General features: G+C 42.1%; 1 protein-coding gene across 7 annotated transcripts in view; it reads left to right on the plus strand.

The window, feature by feature from the left end:
- The window catches only part of FAT3 (FAT atypical cadherin 3), a 702,395-nt gene that overhangs the window by 607,766 nt on the left and 74,943 nt on the right, over nucleotides 1-19,686 (plus strand). The gene's annotated exons all lie outside the window — the stretch shown is intronic.

Consider the following 19,686-nt stretch of genomic DNA (forward strand, 5'->3'; position numbering starts at 1 on the left):
CATTTCTATAAAGAATTGCAGCCCATGCTTTAGCTGAAATACGGCAATCTCGATTTACGGTGGTACCCCATAGTGCAAAGACCAATTACTAAATGTGCTGCCAGGCCAATGTGGATTTTTTTTAACTGCCGTTTTCCAGAGTATTTTGCTCATATAAACTGACATTACTAGGAGGGGTGTGGGTGTGGGCGATAAGAAGGAATTAGAATTGAAAGTTGCTAATAAAGTTTGTGTTCCAATCCACTTTACATAATGAGATGGTGAGTTAGAAAAGACCGGAGTTAATTGCTAGGTAGTCCTTCTGAGAATGCATAAGTTATTGAGGTGACTGCATGATGGAATCTAAATACGAAAGGGCATATAGACAGCCTCTTGGTTGTGCATTTTAAGAGCTGTAAATCAGGGGACTGGAGAATGATGGGGTGTGTCTGTTATGCTAAACAGGCCTTTATATAATTCAGGGTCTTATTGCTTAATTGTGAATCGAAAGAAAAATTATTGGACTAATGGAAAAGTAAATACATGATAATTAGTTGAAAACAAATGTAGAGCCCAGGGTCTCTGCATATTTCCCCTTAGAGAAATTAGTGGCTACACTATGAATTATTATTCTTACCTCATTAGCATAATTTTTGAGGCTGAGAACCAACCCTTTAAAAATCTGCATATTGTAAAGCTTGGTAAAAAAAAAAATGATAAACAGGAAAAGACTCTTTTCTTTTTGGCTGTGCCACGTGGCTTATGGGATCTTAGCTCCCCGACCGGGCCCTTGGCAGTGAAAGCGCCAAGTCCTAACCGCTGGACCACCAGGGAATTCCGGAAAGGACTCTTTTATTGATTTATAATTATGTAATACTTACAAATACTCTTTTTTAAATGAGGATTGGAAAACATTCTGTGGACTTTTTTTTTTTTTTTAAGATTTATTGATTGATTGATTGATTGATTGCTATGTTGGGTCTTCGTTTCTGTGCGAGGGCTTTCTCTAGTTGCGGCAAGCGGGGGCCACTCCTTATCGCGGTGCGCGGGCCTCTCACCGTCGTGGCCTCTCTTGTTGCGGAGCACGGGCTCCAGACGCGCAGGCTCAGTAGTTGTGGCTCACGGACCTAGTCGCTCCGCGGCATGTGGGATCTTCCCAGACCAGGGCTCGAACCCGTGTCCCCTGCATTAGCAGGCAGACTCTCAACCACTGCACCACCAGGGAAGCCCCTCTGTGGACTCTTGATAGCAGACTTTTGGGGAAAAGAAGACAGAAATCATGCAAACGAATCATTAATAATTTAATTTTGACTCTCAGAATGTGTAATGGTGCCAGAGATGAAATTTTAAGATCTAAAAATTTTTTAATTTAAATTAAAATTTCAATGTTAAAAAATTGGAGTTTTTCTACTCACCTCCTTCCTAAAGGAACTGGGTATGCTCTACGTACTAGAGATTGAACACAGAGGGCGTCTGATCAGTGCACATGATGTTTCAGACAGTGGAGGTGGGGAGAGGTTATTGACTCACAGATGTGGTTGTGCTGGAGGGTGTGCAGTTAGCTCCGTCCTTCTCACTTCTTCTGAGTCAGCTGTCCGGGTTGGCAGTTGGAGAAGAAGGGTTGACCAGACTCTGGGCATTAGCAGGACAGAGATGATAAAGCCTTTCAAAGACCAAACCCAGAATAACGACCTTATCAGCACCTCCCTCTGCTCATTTGCACTAATTAGCAAAAAATTAGCTTAACGCTCAGAGCTTCCAGCAGACACGGAGGTTATGAGTGCTGCTCATATAAGATGTGTTCACCAGGCTATTGTATTCGCTTCCGGAAAACCAGAGCATAGGATTCCAGATTCTGGGTCATATTCTCAGTTTTTGTAGAACTCATTTAGCTTTAAAAAAAAATAAAAACTAAGACAGCCGGGGAAGAACAAATGAACACCTCTAAAAAGGCAAGCTGAGCACCTGCTATTTCCAGGCACCATGCTGAGGAGGTGGGTGTGAAGGTCTCGGTCAGAGCCTGCAGGGTGATTCCAGGGTCAAACCCACATTCTCCAGAGTCCCGGGCATCAGTGACTGGGGGCTCATGCCATTTTCATTAGCAGCCTGATTCCCCAGTTCTCCGTCTTCTGTAAGGCAGCACAGAGGAGCGTGAGCCGCATACTGAGATGACCAGTTTGTGGAGTGGGCGAATCATCTGGTGGCCAAACTCAGCCTCTGGCCTGAAGCTGAGTTTGCACATGAATCGTTAAGACTGAATCCAGCCCTCAAGTATCTTTAGTTTGGCTTACATACAGTGTTCCAAAAAGTTTGAATTAATTGTCAATAAAAGTCAAGAGATATTTATTTGAATTTTCAATTTCTGACATTTTCTAAAAACAGCACTCAGAAGACTCAGCAATTCCAGGTGCACAGTCCCACCATGGTAGGAGCCTAACAGCAGCTGCCTCCTTGACACCAGCCAGTTCTCACCCTCCCAATCCCCAGCCATCTCACTTACTTATGTCACCACCTGACTTCATAGGCCCCTCTCTAAAGAGACAAGGAAATGTCTGATTTTTACAGAACTTTTAATTTTGAAATAATCATAGGTTCACAGGAAGTTGCCAAAAACAAAAATGTACAGGAGGTGGCATGTACTTTTCACCCAACCCTTTCTCCCAATGATACCATCTTGCATAACTGTAGTACACTCAGATTTTGGCACAGGTGCATGTGTGTGTGTGTGTGTGTGTGTGGTTGTGTGTGTGTGTGTGTGGTTGTGTGTGGGGGGTGGTTGTGTGTGTGTGTGGTTGTGTGTGTGTGGTTGTGTGTGGGGGGGGTGGTTGTGTGTGGGGGGGGTGGTTGTGTGTGTGTGTGGTTGTGTGTGGGTGGTTGTGTGGGTGGTTGTGTGTGTGTGGTTGTGTGTGTGGGTGGTTGTGTGTGTGGGTGGTTGTGTGTGTGTGGTTGTGTGTGTGTGTGGTTGTGTGTGTGTGTGTGTGTGGTGTGTGAGTGTATGTGTGTGGTTGTGTGTGTGGTTGTGTGTAGTTGTGTGTGTGTGTGGTTCTATGCAGTTTTATCACCTGTGCAGCTTCATGTAACCACCACACACACCTCCTCCACACACTTCCTTCCCAGTCTCTAACTCCTGGCAACCACTAATCTCCGTATCTATAATTTTGTTATTTCACAAATGTTATTTAAATGGAATTGTGTAGTTTGTCAACTTTTGAAAATGGCCTTTTTCACTCAGCATCATTCCTTTGAGATCCATCCAAGTGGTCTAATTGGTTTCTGACCCTAATGAAGAACATTGGTTCCATTTGTAAAAATGACAGGGCTATTTGGTTCATGAAACTTCTTTTGTTAAGCATATTTCTTTACCTAAAGTTACAAACGATTTCAACAGCATTTGGCTGCAGTATATACTAAGTCACTATAAACTGCAGAAAAAATACAAAGATATATTAATCTGAAATCCGATTCCATTGCTTCATAAATTCAAAATGCTTACAGTGACTTGCTAACCTTTCACATCCTGGTTTTCTTATTTTAAAAAATATTATTGCTTTTAGCCAAACAACTCTTTTCCTTTGCCAAATTCATTATTCATAATGAACCAACTGCCTAGGTCAGGAATAAAATAAAAACAGAGGAAGACAAGACCATTTTAGCACCCAATTTATGAGTTCTAAGAAATAGCATGGTGACTATCTAGATTTCAGCATTAAATTCTTAGTTTTCCTGTAAAATGGAAACATCCTCAATCCCATGAACTAATGACATGACTTTATGACCTAACATTAATAAAAATTTAATCCTTTCAGTAAAGATTAGGAGACCTTTTGTTGCACCACCTCCTCTTAAGGTAGGATTTGTGTCCAGGTTCTCAATTTTGAGGGTTTTTTAAGCTAGCAAAGGGAATATGCAGAGGTGAAAATCGGAGCTAAAATCTGTGACCATTTTAGGCAAAGTGACATGGAAATAAAATGTAAACTTGCACTGGAAAATATGCCAGGGACCATGATTTATTGAGAGGCCAATGTCCAGATATTTGAGATTCAAGAGGACATATTTTTCGTCTTATGGATCGGGGACATAAAGCAAGGAAATGTTCTAATGAGCAACTCACTCCTTTCCTGTAAAATATTTCCTACAAAGTTTAGAACTTCTTTCAGGGATTTTGGAGAAACTTGGAAGCTTGTAACATGCATTACATTTATTTTCCATTCAATATAACTGATATTTAATGAGTAGCTACGTAGCAGGCATTCTAGAAGGAACTATACAAGGAATGTGCAGTGACAGGCCCAGGTTCTATGCAGTAGTGAAGGGCATGAATCAGCAATACATAGACCGTGAATAAAAGGCAGAGCTCGCAGAATGAATGGGATTCAACAGGTGGAGGGAGAAAGGCCTTCAGGAAGACAGGAACCAGGAGGATGGAGTTGCAAAGCTGGGAAACTCTGGACCCAATTAAATAGTTGGGAGATCATCACATGGTCAAGGACAGAGAGGAGGCAGTGAGATGAGAGAAGGCATCTGGGCATGGTTGTGGTGGTTCACAAAGACCAGGAATTGTGTGCTTAAACCAATAGATAGAAAAGAACCACCGAACACTTTGGAGAAAAGAAATTCATCAGTTCTGGGTTTGGGAAGCGCTAATCTGATAGGAGCATCTAACATGGGCGTTAGGAAATCTTCTAGGAGAGTATCAAGAAAGATCACAGGGGCCAAAATTCGAGTAGTAGCTTTGGGATTTAAAAGGAAGGAGCAGGGACTTCCCTGGTGGTCCAGTGGCTAAGACTCCACGCTCCCAATGCAGGGGGCCCAGGTTTGATCCCTGGTCAGGGAGCTAGATCCCCTATGCCACAACTAAGAGTTCACATGCTGTAACTAAAGATCCCGCATGCTGCAATGAAGATCCTACACACGGCAACAAAGATACCGCATGCTGCAACTAAGACCCGGCACAGCCAAATAAATAAATAAAAGGAAGGAGCAGAGGAGAGAGAGATTTTACATGTGAAATCTGTCGATTTTGGTACTGACTGGATTGAAGGCACAATGGACAGGCTAGACAAGAACTCAAACTCGTGCACCAGGTGCAGGTGCTGCTTGCACAGAAATAGCTTAGGTGGCCTGAAGCAGGACCTGGTGTAGAAAGATGAAAAACTGGAGACACATTGGGAATTAAAGTACAGTCCTTCAGGAAAAAGTCAGGAATAAAGATAACAAGTTTGTTAATCATGACAGAGTAGGAAGGCTTTGCCTTCGAGGGGTTTACAGTCATAGTGGGAAACAGGCAAGCACAAAAGAACATTCAAAGAAAAATGGAATCAATGTTATAATAGAGTTGCATCTGTAAAAGTAGGAATTTTGCTTATTTTTTAATTTAATTTCTATTTTATATTGGAGTACAGTTGATTTACAATGTTGTGTTAGTTTCAGGTATACAGTAAAGTGATTCAGTTATACATATACCTATATTCATTCTTTTGCAGAATTTTTCCCATATAGGTTATTACAGAATATTGAGTAGAGTTCCCTACACTATACAGTAGGTCTTTGTTGATTATCTGTTTTATGTATAGTAGTGTGTATATGTTAATCCCAGACTCCTAATTTATCCCTCCCCCCATGTTTCCCCTTTGGTAATCATAAGTTTGTTTTCGAAGTCTGTGAGTCTGTTTCTTTTTTGTAAATAAGTTCATTTGTACCATTCATTTAGATTCCACATATAAGCAATATCATATGATATTTGTCTTTCTCTGTCTGACTTACTTCACTTAGTATGATAATCTCTAGGTCCATCCATGTTGCTGCTAACAACATTATTTCATTCTTATTTGTGGCTAAGTAATATTCCATTGTATATATGTACCACATCTTTTTGTCTATCCCTCTATCAATGGACATTTAGGTTGCTTCCATGTCTTGGCTTTGTAAATAGTGCTGCAATGAACATTGGGGTGCAAGTATCTTTTGGGATTATGATTTTCTCCGGAAAAAATAGGGGTTTTGTAAGGATTAGTCCATACATGTAAAATGCTAGCACAGGTCCCTGTGGGAACATGAAAACATGAGCAATGAATTTTCAAGTGGGACAATACAGGAAGGATTCACAAAGTGGTATTAGCATTTAAGTTGGGTTTTAAGGGTTGGGGCTTTTCAGAGACCTTCAAGATGTCAGAAGAGTAAGGCGTGGAGATCACCTTCCTCCCCACAAATACATCAGAAATACATCTACATGTGGAACAACTCCTACAGAACACCTACTGAACGCTGGCAGAAGACCTCAGACCTCCCAAAAGGCAAGAAACTCCCCACGTACGTGGGTAGGGCAAAAGAAAAAACAGAGACAAAAGAATAGGGACAGGACCTGCACCAGTGGGAGGGAGCTGTGAAGGAGGAAAGGTTTCCACACACTAGGAAGCCCCTTCACTGGCGGAGATGGGGAGTGGCAGGGGGGAAGCTTCGGAGCCACGGAGGAGAGCGCAGCAACAGGGGTGCGGAGGGCAAAGCGGAGAGATTCCCACACAGAGGATCACTGCCGACCAGCACTCACCAGCCCGAGAGGCTTGTCTACTCACCCACCGGGACAAGCAGGGGCTGGGAGCTGAGGCTCGGGCTTCGGAGGTCAGATCCCAGGGAGAGGACTGGGGTTGGCTGCGTGAACACAGCCTGGAGGGGGCTACTGCGCCACAGCTAGCCAGGAGGGAGTCCGGGAAAAGGTCTGGAACTGCCTAAGAGGCAAGAGACCATTGTTTTGGGGTGCCTGAGGAGAGGGGATTCACAATACCACCTAAACGAGCTCCAGAGATGGGCGCGAGCCATGGATACCAGGGCGGACACCAGAGATGGGCATGAAATGCTAGGGCTACTGCTGCAGCCACCAAGAAGCCTGTGTGCAAGCACAGGTCACTCTCCACACCTCCCCTCCCAGGGGCCTGTGCAGCCCACCACTGCCAGAGTCCCATGATCCAGGGACAACTTCGCCGGGAGAACACACGGCACGCCTCAGGCTGCTGGAACGTCATGCCGGCCTCTGCCGCCGAAGGCTCGCCCCGCATCCGTACCCCTCCCTCCCTGCGGCCTGAGTGAGCCAGAGTCCCCGAATCAGCTGCTCCTTTAACCCCGTCCTGTCTGAGCGAAGAACAGACGCCCTCAGGCGACCTACACGCAGAGGCGGGGCCAATCCAAAGCTGAACCCCAGGAGCTGTGCGAACAAAGAAGAGAAAGGGAAATCTCTCCCAGCAGCCTTGGGAGCAGTGGATTAACTCTCCACAATCAACTTGATGTACCCTGCATCTCTGGAATACCTGAATAGACAAAGAATCATCCCAAAATTGAGGCACTGGACTTTGGGAGCAATGATATTTTTTTTTTTCCTTTTTTTTCTTTTTGTGAGTGTGAATGTGTATGCTTCCTTGAGTGATTTTGTCTGTATAGCTTTGCTTTTACCATTTGTCCTAGGGTTCTGTCTGTCTGTTTACTTTTATTTTTATTTTTTTAAGTATAGTTTTTAGTGCTTGTTATCATTGGTGGATTGGTTTTTTCGTTTGATTGCACTCTTCCTTTCTTTTCCTTTTTTTGTTACTTTTTAATTTTTAATATTTATTTTTTATTTTAATTACTTTATTTTATTTTATTGTTTTCTTCCTTTCTTTCTTTCTTTCTCCCTTTTCTTCTGAGCCATGTGGCTGACAGGGTCTTGGTGCTCTGGCCGGGTGTCAGGCCTGTGCTTCTGAGGTTGGAGAGCCAAGTTCAGGACATTGGTCCACCAGAGACCTCCCAGCTCCACATAATGTCAAACCGTGAAAGCTCTCCCAGAGATCTCCATCTCAACGCTAAGACCCAGCTCCACTCAACCACGAGCAGGCTACAGTGCTGGACACCCTATGCCAAACAACTAGCAAGACAGGAACACAACCCCACCCATTAGCAGAGAGGCTGCCTAAAATCATAATAAGGTGACAGACACCCCAAAATACACCACCAGACGTGGTCCTGCCCACCAGAAAGACAATATGCAGCCTTAGCCACCAGAAAATAGGCACTAGTCCCCTCCACCAAGAAGCCTACACAACCCACTGAACCAACCTTAGCCACTGAGGGCAGACACCAAAAACAATGGGAACTACAAACCTGCAGCCTGTGAAAAGGAGACCCCAAACACAGTAAGTTAAGCAAAATGAGAAGAAAGAGAAACACACAGCAGATGAAGTAGCAAAGTAAAAACCCACCAGACCAAACAAGTGAAGAGGAAATAGGCAGTCTACCTGAAAAAGAATTCAGAGTAATGCTAGTAAAGATGATCCAAAATCATGGAAATAGAATGGAGAAAATACAAGAAATGTGTAACAAGGGCCTAGAAGAACTAAAGAGCAAACAAACAATGGTGAACAACACAATAAATGAAATTAAAAATTCTCTCGAAGGAATCAATAGCAGAATAACTGAGGCAGAAAAAACGGATAAGTGACCTGGAAGAAAAAATAGTGGAAATAATTACTGCACAGCAGAATAAATAAAAAAGAATGAAAAGAATTGAGGACAGTCTCAAAGACCTCTGGAACAACATGAAACACACCAACATTTGAATTATAGGGGTCCCAGAAGAAGAAGAAAAAAAGAAAGGGACTGAGAAAATATTTGAAGAGATTATAGTTGAAAACTTCCCTAATATGGGAAAGCAAATAGTCAATCAAGTCGAGAAAGTGCTGAGAGTCCCATACAGGATAAATCCAAGGTGAAACATGCCAAGACACATATTAATCAAACTATCAAAAATTAAATACAAAGAGAACATATTAAAATCAGCAAGGGAAAAACAACAAATAACATACAAGGGAATCCCCATAAGGTTAACAGCTGATCTTTCAACAGAAACTTTGCAAGCCAGAAGGCAGTGGCAGGACATATTTAAAGTGATGAAAGGGAAAAACCTACAACCAAGATTACTCTACCCAGCAAGGATCTCATTCAGATTTGATGGAGAAATTAAAACTTTTACAGACAAGCAAAACCTAACAGAATTCAGCACCACCAAAGCAGCTTTACAACAAATGCTAAAGGAACTTCTCTAGGCAGGAAACACAAGAGAAGGAAAAGACCTACAATAAAAACCCCAAGACAATTAAGAAAATGGTAATAGGAACATATATATCGATAATAACCTTAAATGTAAATGGATTAAATGCTCCAACCAAAAGACATAGACTGGCTGAATGGATACAAAAGCAAGACCCATATATATGCTGTCTACAAGAGACCCACTTCAGACCTAGGGACACATACAGACTGAAAGTGAGGGGAAGTAAAAGATATTCCATGCAAATGGAAATCAAAAGAAAGCTGGAGTAGCAATTCTCATATCAGACAAAACGGACTATAAAACAAAGACTATTACAAGAGACAAAGAAGGACACTATATAATGATCAAGGGATCAATCCAAGAAGAAAATATAACAATTGTAAATATTTAGGCACCCAACATAGGAGCACCTCAATACATAAGGCAAATACTAACAGCCATAAAAGGGGAAATCGACAGTAACACAATCATAGTAGGGGACTTTAACACCCCACTTTCACCAATGGACAGATCATCCAAAATGAAAATAAATAAGGAAACACAAGCTTTAAATGATACATTAAACAAGATGGACTTAATTGATATTTATAGGACATTCCATCCAAAAACAACAGAATACACTTTCTTCTCAAGTACTCATGGAACATTCTCCAGGATAGATCATATCTTGGGTCACAAATCAAGCCGTGGTAAGTGGAAGAAAATTGAAATCGTATCAAGTATCTTTTCCGACCACAACGCTTTGAGACTAGATATCAATTACAGGAAAAAATCTGTAAAAAATACAAACACATGGAGACTAAATAATACACTACTGAAAAACCAAGAGATAACTAAAGAAATCAAAGAGGAAATCAAAAAATTCCTAGAAAAAAATGACAATGAAAACACGATGACCCAAAACCTATGGGATGCAGCAAAAGCAGTTCTAAGCAGGAAGTTTATAGCAATATAATCCCACCTCAAGAAACAAGAAACATCTCAAATAAAAAACCTAACCTTACACCTAAAGCAATTAGAGAAAGAAGAACAAAAAGACACCAAAGTTAGCAGAAGGAAAGAAATCATAAAGATCAGATCAGAAAAAATGAAAAAAGAATGAAGGAAACAGTCGCAAAGATCAATAAAACTAAAACCTGGTTCTTTGAGAAGATAAACAAAATTGATAAACAATTAACCACACTCATCAAGAAAAAAAGAAGAAGACTCAAATCAATAGAATTAGAAATGAAAAAGGAGAAGTAACAACTGACATTACAGAAATACAAAGGATCATGAGAGATTACTACAAGCAACTATATGCCAATAAAATGGACAACCTGGAAGAAACTGACAACTTCTTAGAAAAGCACACCTTCCAAGACTGAACCAGGAAGAAATAGAAAATATAAACAGACCAATCACAAACACTGAAATTGAGACTGAGATTTAAAATGTTTCCACAAACACAAGCCCAGGACCAGATGGCTTCACAGACGAATTCTATCAAACATTTAGAGAATAGCTAACAACACCTATCCTTCTCAAACTCTTCCAAAATATAGCAGAGGGAGGAACACTCCCAAACTCATTCTACGAGGCCACCATCACCCTGATACCAAAACCAGACAAAGATGTCACAAAAAAAGAAAACTACAGGCCAATATCACTGATGAACATAGATGCAAAATTCCTCAACAAAATACTAGCAAATAGAATCCAACAGCACATTTAAAGGATCAGACACCATGATCAAGTGGGGTTTATCCCAGGAATAATCCCAGCAAGGATTCTTCAATATATGCAAATCAATCAATGTGATATACCATATTAACAAATTGAAGGGTAAAAACCATATGATCATCTCAATAGATGCAGAAAAAGCTTTTGACAAAATTCAACACCGATTTATGATAAAAACCCGCCAGAAAGTAGGCATAGAGGGAAATTACCTCAACATAATAAAGGCCATATATGACAAACCCACAGCCAACATTGTTCTCAATGGTGAAAAACTGAAACCATTTCCACTAAGATCAGGAATAAGACAGGGTTGCCCACTGTTACCACTATTATTCAATATAGTATTTCAAATTTTAGCCACAGCCATCAGAGAAGAAAAAGAAATAAAAGGAATCCAGGGCTTCCCTGGTGGTGCAGTGGTTGAGAATCTGCCTGCTAATGTAGGGGACACGGGTTTGAGCCCTGGTCTGGGAAGATCCCACATGCCACGGAGCAACTGGGCCCATGAGCCACAACTACTGAGCCTGCGCGTCTGGAGCCTGTGCTCCGCAACAAGAGAGGCTGCGATAGTGAGAGGCCAACGCACCGCGATGAAGAGTGGCCCCCGCTCACCACAACTAGAGGAAGCCCTCACACAGAAACGAAGACCCAACACAGCCCAAAAAATAATAATAATAATAATAATAATAATAATAATAATAATAATTAAAGGTGCTAATAATTAAAATAAAAAAAAACTTTAGCCCATATCAATTTCATTCAAAAATCTCCCACTAAATTAAAAAGAAAAAAAAAGGAATCCAAATCGGAAGAGAAGAAGTAAAGCTGTCAGTGTTTGCAGAGGACATGATACTATACATAGAGAATCCTAAAGATGCTGCCAGAAAACTACTAGAGCTAATCAATGAATTTGGTAAAGTAGCAGAATACAAAATTAATGCACAGAAATCTCCTATACACTAGTGATGAAAAGTCTGAAAGAGAAATTGAGGAAACACTCCCATTTACCATTGCAACAAAAAAATAAAATACCTAGGAATAAACCTACCTAGGGAGACAAAAGACCTGTATGCAGAAAACTATAAGACACTGATGAAAGAAATTAAAGATGATACAAACAGATGGAGAGATATACCATGTTTTTGGATTGGAAGAATCAACACTGTGAAAACGACTATACTATCCAAAGCAATCTACAGATTCAATGCAATCCCTATCAAACTACCAATGGAATTTTTCAAAGAAGTAGAACAAAAAATTTCACAATTTGTATGGAAACACAAAAGACCCCCAATAACCAAAGCAATCTTGAGAAAGAAAAACGGAGCTGGAGGAATCAGGTTCCTGGCCTTCAGACTATACTACAAAGCTACAGTAATCAAGACAGTATGGTACTGGCACAAAAACAAAAATATAGATCAACAGAACAGGATAGAAAGCCCAGAGATAAACCCACACTCATATGGTCACCTTATTTTTGATAAAAGAGGCAAGAATATACAATGGAGAAAAGATAGCCTCTTCAATAATTGGTGCTGGGAAAACTGGACAGCTACATGTAAAAGAATGAAATTAGAACACTCCCTAACACCATACACAAAAATAAACTCAAAATGGATTAAAGACCTAAATGTAAGGCCAGGCACTATAAAACTCTGAGAGGAAGACATAGGCAAAACACTCTATGACATAAATCACAGCAAGATCCTTTTTGACCCAATTCCTAGAGAAATGAACATAAAAACAAAAATAAACCAATGGGACCTAATGAAACTTAATAGCTTTTGCACAGCAAAGGAAACCATAAACAAGACGAAAAGACAACCCCTAGAATGGGAGAAATTATTTGCAAATGAAGCAACTGACAAAGGATTAATCTCCAAAATTTACAAGCAGCTCATGCAGCTCAATGTCAAAAAAACAGCCCAATACAAAAATGGGCAGAAGACCTAAATAGACATTTCTCCAAAGAAGATGTACAGATTGCCAACAAACACATGACAGGATGCTCAACATCACTAATCATTAGAGAAATGCAAATCAAAACTACAAAGAGGTATCATCTCACACTGGTCAGAATGGCCATCATCAAAAAATCTACAAACAATAAATGCTGGAGAGGGTGTGGAGAAAAGGGAACCCTCTTGCACTGTTGGTGGGAATGTCAATTGATACAGCCACTATGGAGAACAGTATGGAGGTTCCTTAAAAAACTAAAAATAGAACTACCCTACAACCCAGCAATCCCACTACTGGGCATATACCCTGAGAAAACCACAATTCAAAGAGTCATGTACCACAATGTTCATTGCAGCTCTATTTACAATAGCCAGGACATGGAAGCAACCAAAGTGTCCATCCACAGATGAATGGATAAAGAAGATGTGGCACATATATACAATGGAATATTACTCAGCCAGAAAAACGAATGAAACTGAGTTATTTGTAGTGAGGTGGATGGACCTAGAGTCTGTCATACAGAGTTAAGTAAGTCAGAAGGAGAAAAACAAATACCATATGCTAACACATATATATGGAGTCTAAAAAAAAAATAGTTATGCAGAAGCTAGGAGCAGGACAGGAATAAAGACGCAGATGTAGAGAATGGACTTGAGGACATGGGGAGGAGGAAGGGTAAGCTGGGACGAAGTGAGAGAGTGGCATGAACATATATACACTACCAAATGTAAAATAGATAGCTAGTGGGAAGCAGCCGCATAGCACAGGGAGATCAGCTTGGTGCTTTGTGACCACCTAGAGGGGTGGGATAGGGAGGGTGGGAAGGAGACGCCAGAGGCAGGAGATATGGGGATATATGTATATGTATAGCTGATTCACTTTGTTAAATAGCAGAAACTAACAGACCATTGTAAAGCAATTATACTCCAATAAAGATGTTAAAAAAAAAAAAAGGGTGGGGGCTTGAACTTGGGGCAAGAAGAGGGGAACGATCCAGTAGCAAAAGAGAAAGAAAAAGATGAGGATTGTATTAGCCAAAATAGGCTTGACGAGACTGAGGTAACTTTTTAAAAATCTCAGTGGCTTAGTCCAGCAAAAGTTTAATTCTTGCCCCTGTGAAGTGCAGGTTAGCATGAGTGCATTCAGTGACGTGGAGATCTGGTCCCTCCATCCTGTCAACAGCATCTTCTTGACCTTTGGTGCCCAAGGTCACTGCAGCAGGAGAAGAGAGGGAAGAAGGAGGCACACAAGCTTTTAGCTAACTCAGCCTGGGAGAGACCCACATCACTCTTGTCACTTTCCCTTGCCCAGAAGTAGTCAGAAGAGGCTGGGGAATGTAGGAGAGGCCATGGGGTATTTGGTGAGCACTCGTCTCTGCCACAATGATGAAAGCAGGAAAGGGCAACTGCCCCAGCAGGTCCCAAAGAGACTGGAGAGGGTAGCATTACTCATATGAGTAGTGAAGGTGAGCCTCAGCAATTTGGAGAGACCACTTGACCTTAGAAATCAAAGGAAGGAGAGGGGCAAAAAGAAAAAAAAAAAAAAACCTGACACTCAAAGGAAGAAACTAAGAGGGAGATGATGAGGATAACCCAGGTAGGAGGCACACATCCACCCTCAGACATCTCCATGTGGTAAGAAGAGACTAACACGGCGGCAGCTGGGCTGGGCGCTCTGAGTTGAGGGAAGGGAGCTAGTTTCAGGGGCTAAAGGCAACATGAGAGGGAGTCACCAAGAAGTGGGGAAGAGAAATTCCTCACCCACTGAGGGCTCTGTAGGTGCTGGGTTATAGAAATGAACAGACCCAACCAGTAGAGTGAATTACATAAATAGAAGAGATGAGAAGTTCTCTCTCAGAGTCTTCCAGAATGATGCTTCCCCCTCTAAAGTTAATAGTTAGATCCTCATATTAACAGAGAACAGGAAAGAAACAGAGAACACGTATCTCTTGACAGAACTTTTCCATTTTTTTTTTTCTGACTGCGTCGCGTAGCCTGTGGGATCCTAGCTCCCGACCAGGAAGTGCAGAGTCCCAACCTCTGGACCACCAGGGAATTCCCAGAACTTTTCCATTTTTACCCAAGTGTTTGTTTTCCAGCAGCCCTCAGCGTCCTTAATTTTGCACTGTCATTCACTGTAGTAATGTAAGCTTGCAGTCCTTGTTGGGGATTCATTTTCTGCATATTTCACGAGGGAGATAGATGGCATCATGACTCCAAGCGTGCTCTCATGGGGCAGAAGCTGGAATGAACTTGGTTTTCCGGAGAATGGATCTGGTTAGAATGAAGGGCTGACCCAGTATCTCAGAGCATCATTTGCTCTGAGCATGTAGCTCCTCATGAAGGAGCAGGAAATTATTTGTCTGAGAGGAATGTTCACGAAAATAACCACTGAGGCTTATTAAATAGAGATCTTTCTGACCAAACCACTTTAAATGAATCTCTCCAGTTGTTTCTTGCCTCTTCTGACACATCCTAGCCTTGTGTGGCTGCCACTTGTTGAGCCGTGAAAAAAGACTCAGGAAGAACAGCTAAGAGATGAGTTAAGTGCACCACAAAGTGCTGGAAGGATGACAGAAAAGCATGTGGGTCGAGCGCTCTGGGCTGGCTGTTTCCTGCATCGTCCTGGGATGAAGTCTGAGGGAGGGTCATTCAGACCAGTCTGTCAGAGTCAGAAACATTTGTCTACTGGAGCTCTCCCTTACCTTCAGATATGATGGCCAAAGCTTCAACTCCTGGGATGGTGTTAGATTTTAAATATTCCCTCGTCACCCTTCTGGTCTCATGGAGGAAAACAAATATCCATTCAGCATGTACTCTTGGAAGGACTTAGCTGAATATGTTACCTTTACACTGGGCCCCAAAAGCAAAAGAAAAATGTCACACCTGGCAAAAGAGGTAAATTCTGAAGCATTCCTTTTCCATAGCATTTGGCACCCGGCTGTGTGGGGCAGAGAGAAGTGTCAGTCTGTGGAGTCTGTGAAGGAAGTTGGAGGTACCCACGTATCCCACAATGGAGGCATGCAGGTGGCCTGCCATTTTTCTCTTTTAGGACTTCCCAAGTAGATAGCTTCTTGGCAGCCTCATACCTCAGCTGAGCCAGCACCCCTGGCCTCCTCTGGACCCTGCATATCATGGGGTTAATCCCTAAATGTCCTTAAGGGACACATCTCCTAGTAACCAGAGATCAAGAGGCCACATGGGTGTGGGGAAAGCCCTGGATGATTAGTGCCCTATGTTTTGTGCAAGCTTCATGACCTTCGGCCAGTAACTGGTCTCCCTCAGACTGTTTCCTCTTCTATCAGTATAATGTTAGAAGGACAGGAGTAGTGCTTGCTTTGCCAACCTTGAAAGGTGAGTGAGAGGCTCACCCAAGAGTGACTAGAAAGGAGGGAACTATATTGAGCCACATCTGCCCCCTTTGCAGCTGGATATCCTGCTCTAATCTCCAGCAACATCTCAAGATTTTCCTTGCATGGAACTGCTTGCATATCTCTTCTCTCCTACTCTTAAGCCCCGAAAGGCAAGACTGGGGCTTGGTAAGAATTTTAAATGACAATAATCATAATACGACTAATAACATTTACTTTGTGAGCTTCTACTACATACCAGGCACCATGCCAAGTACTGCAGATACATTATTTCCTCTTCTCACAACAACTTCTGCAGGTTGGCAGATATTTTTGTTATTATTCTATTTAACATATGAATAAACTCTGAAGGGTTAACTTGCCCTGAAAGAAAAACTAGTTAGTGGCACCAAAGGAGACTTGGTTAACAGATATCAATAGTTATATTTTAGTCAAGGGCAGTGGTTCTCAAAAAGTGGTCCCTGGACCAAGAGTATCACCTGAGAGCTTGTTGGAAATTGGACTAATTCCCAGGGGATATTAATGCTGCTGTCCCAGGACCACACTTGGAGAGCCACTTGCTTAGGAATTCCTAAACTTTTTGTGCCACCAGTACTTTGACAGTTTGGTGACACCTACAGATCGTGTCTCAGGATAATGTTTTACAATTCATAAAATAAAATACAAAAAGTTACAGAAGAAATGGGGTCCAAATATTTTTTAAACTTGTTATACAGTAATATGAATTTCTGCCTGAATACATTAAATAAGATCTAGCACAGTAGATCTCATAACTTTTATATTTTGGTGTAGTGGTAAGCAGGGGGGTATGTGCCACAACTATAAATTATGAAAATAGCTGTGATTTCTGTTGGTTACAAAAGCACAGCTGCTGCTCATACTACAGTGATTGGTTGCCAACATTTACCATTGAATGTTGTGCTAAATCCAGTTAGAGGTTAATGAAAATAAAGATGTAAATTTTTCCCTCGGTGGTAGGCAGCTTCTAAGATGACCCCCAACGACCACCCCCCCCCCCCCCCGCCAACTCTTGGTCTTCCCATCTCTCTCCTTGAGAGTCCGCTGGATGTACTGACTCCTGACTCACTTCTAGTGAATAGAATATGGTAGAAGTGATGGCTGATATCACTTCTGAGATTCGCTTACAGAAAGACTGTGACTTCCCTCTTGGGCATGCTCTCTGTATTAGTCTGCTTGGGCTGCCATAACAAAATACCATAGACTGAGGGGCTTAAACAGCAGAAACTAATGTTCTCAGTTCTGGAGGCTGGATGTCAGCTCAGGGTGTCAGCATGGTCAGTTCCTTGCTCACAGGTGGCTGCCTTCTCACTGGGTGCTCACGTGACCTTTCCTTGGTGTGTGCAGAGAGGGAAAGAGCTCTCTCTGCCTTCCTCTTCTTATAGGCCACCAATCTTGTTGAGTTAGGACCCCACCCTTATGACCTCTTGAACCTTAATATCTCCTAAAAGCCCTATCTCTAAATACAGTCACATTTGGGGTTAGCTCTTCAACATTCAGATTTGGTGGGGAACACAATTCTGGGCAAAGCACCCCCTCTGACTCTCTCTTGCATCGCTCACTCTGGGGAAGAGAGCTAGGATATGGTGAGGCAGCCCTGTGAGGGGCCCACATGACGAGGGACTGGGGACCACCAACGATTGCATGAGTGAGCTTGAAAGTGGACCCCACACCCGCCTCCACTGGAACCTTCAGATGAAACTACAGCCCTGCCCAACAGCTTGACTGAAGCCTCATGAGAAACCATGAGCCACAGACAGCCAGCTAAGCCATTCCTGCCCCACAGAAATGATGAGGTACTAAATATTTGTTGTTTCATGCTGCTAAGTTCGGGGGTAGTTTGCAATGGAGCAATAGAGAACTAATACACTAGTGCAAGTTCATGGACCTCCTGAATTCTACCCACGAATCCTTAAGAATTCCCCACCATAGCCATTATCCTTTCACAGGCTTTACCCAGAGGGAAGAAGGGCTCAAGTGGGTCAGGGGCAATCGAAACAGGGCCTTCCCTCCAGGAGAGGTGGCTCAGTCAGTCTGGGAACACGGCTGCCATGACGTGGGCAGGGTGAGTGATGACGTCACAACTGTTGGCTGCTCTTTGCTGCTGTTCTCCTGGATTCGTGGATTCTCCCTGGGGCACTAGGCCTACTCCTTCTCTGAACCGTAGTCCTTATCGATCTTGGGGTGTTATGCTGGGAAGGACCTGAGACTAAATCCAGTCAAAACCCTTCTTTTTCTGAGGAGGAAACTGGGGCTCAGAGATGAAGATGACTTCGTTAGTTGCAGAGCTGGATCTAAAAGGAGGGTACCCTGACACCTCAGTGCAATGCCCTTTTCTATTCTCTAGTCATTTCTACCAGAAGATGTTGTGGGGTTTTTTAATATATATTTTAATAGCTTTTAAAAGCTTCATCAATTCTTCTGACAGAGATGAAAATTTTATTTTATTTTTAAAATTTAAAGAAAATTTTATTGAAATATAGTTGAATTGCAATGTTATGTTAGTTTCAGGTGTACAGCAAAGTGGTTCAGTTATACATATATAAATATATATATTCCAGAAGATGTTTGAGAAGGATTCAATTCTGATGTCAGCCTGTGTGCTCTTAACTATCATGTATTCTACGTCTTTCCTTAACGCCTTAGAAATTATTACCTCTAAGCTGCATAAATCAGTGATTTAATATGGTTTTTTTTCCTTCCCCAAAGCCCTGCTATTTTCTTTTTTTTTTTTTAAGAACTTTTATGATTTATTCTCTTTTCAAGCCTTGCTATTTTCTGAAGTATTAAATCTTTGAAGGCAGCTGAGAAACTGTTAAAATGTTTGTAAAAACTAAATAATCCCCCTAAAGACAGAGACATGAGCCGTTCTCTGGAGCACATTGTAGCCAAAGCCCTTTGTCTGTTGTAGATATCAAAAAAGATAATCTCATGCTTGAAGCCTTTCTCCAAAGAGCCCCAAACCCTTACACATGTAATCTTGCTACGGCTATAGAACAGACCTTGATACTCCCACTGACAGATAGAGAAACTGAAGTTCAAAAAGGCTTGGTGCCCCCTCCCAAGGCATCTGTAAAATGGGTAGTAGTCCTGAGTAAAGAGCTCCGGGTGCCATAAAACCCTCCCTGAATTCTTTACCTTCCACCGGCATCAGGACATCTGCTGCAATACATGCAGCTACGTGGCAGACTGTGACACCCCATCACCTCTGGGTCACATTGTCCTGTCACTTTGGGAATCACAAAGGGGCTTTGGGAATCACAAAGGGGCTTTGGGATGAGACCAGATTAAATATCCCAGTTCCAACCCTTACTAACTGTCTGGCCTTAAATAAGTTCCCCAACCCCTCTGAGCTCCTCTTCCTCCCTGGAAAAATGAGATCTTAATTCCTTGCTTTCTCTGCAGACCGTGAGCTCCTGGAGGGCTGGCATACCAGCCCAGTCACCAGTGCAGGCAAGGCACCAGCCAACCAGTACATGCTCGATACATGTCTGCTGAACTGCCAAGTTGTTGGGAGAACTAAGTAGACATTCCACCTAAATTCCCTAACGTCATGTCTAGA

The sequence above is a fragment of the Balaenoptera borealis genome, assembly GCF_965194805.1.
Source record: "Balaenoptera borealis genome assembly, chromosome: 11".
NCBI lineage: Eukaryota > Metazoa > Chordata > Mammalia > Artiodactyla > Balaenopteridae > Balaenoptera > Balaenoptera borealis.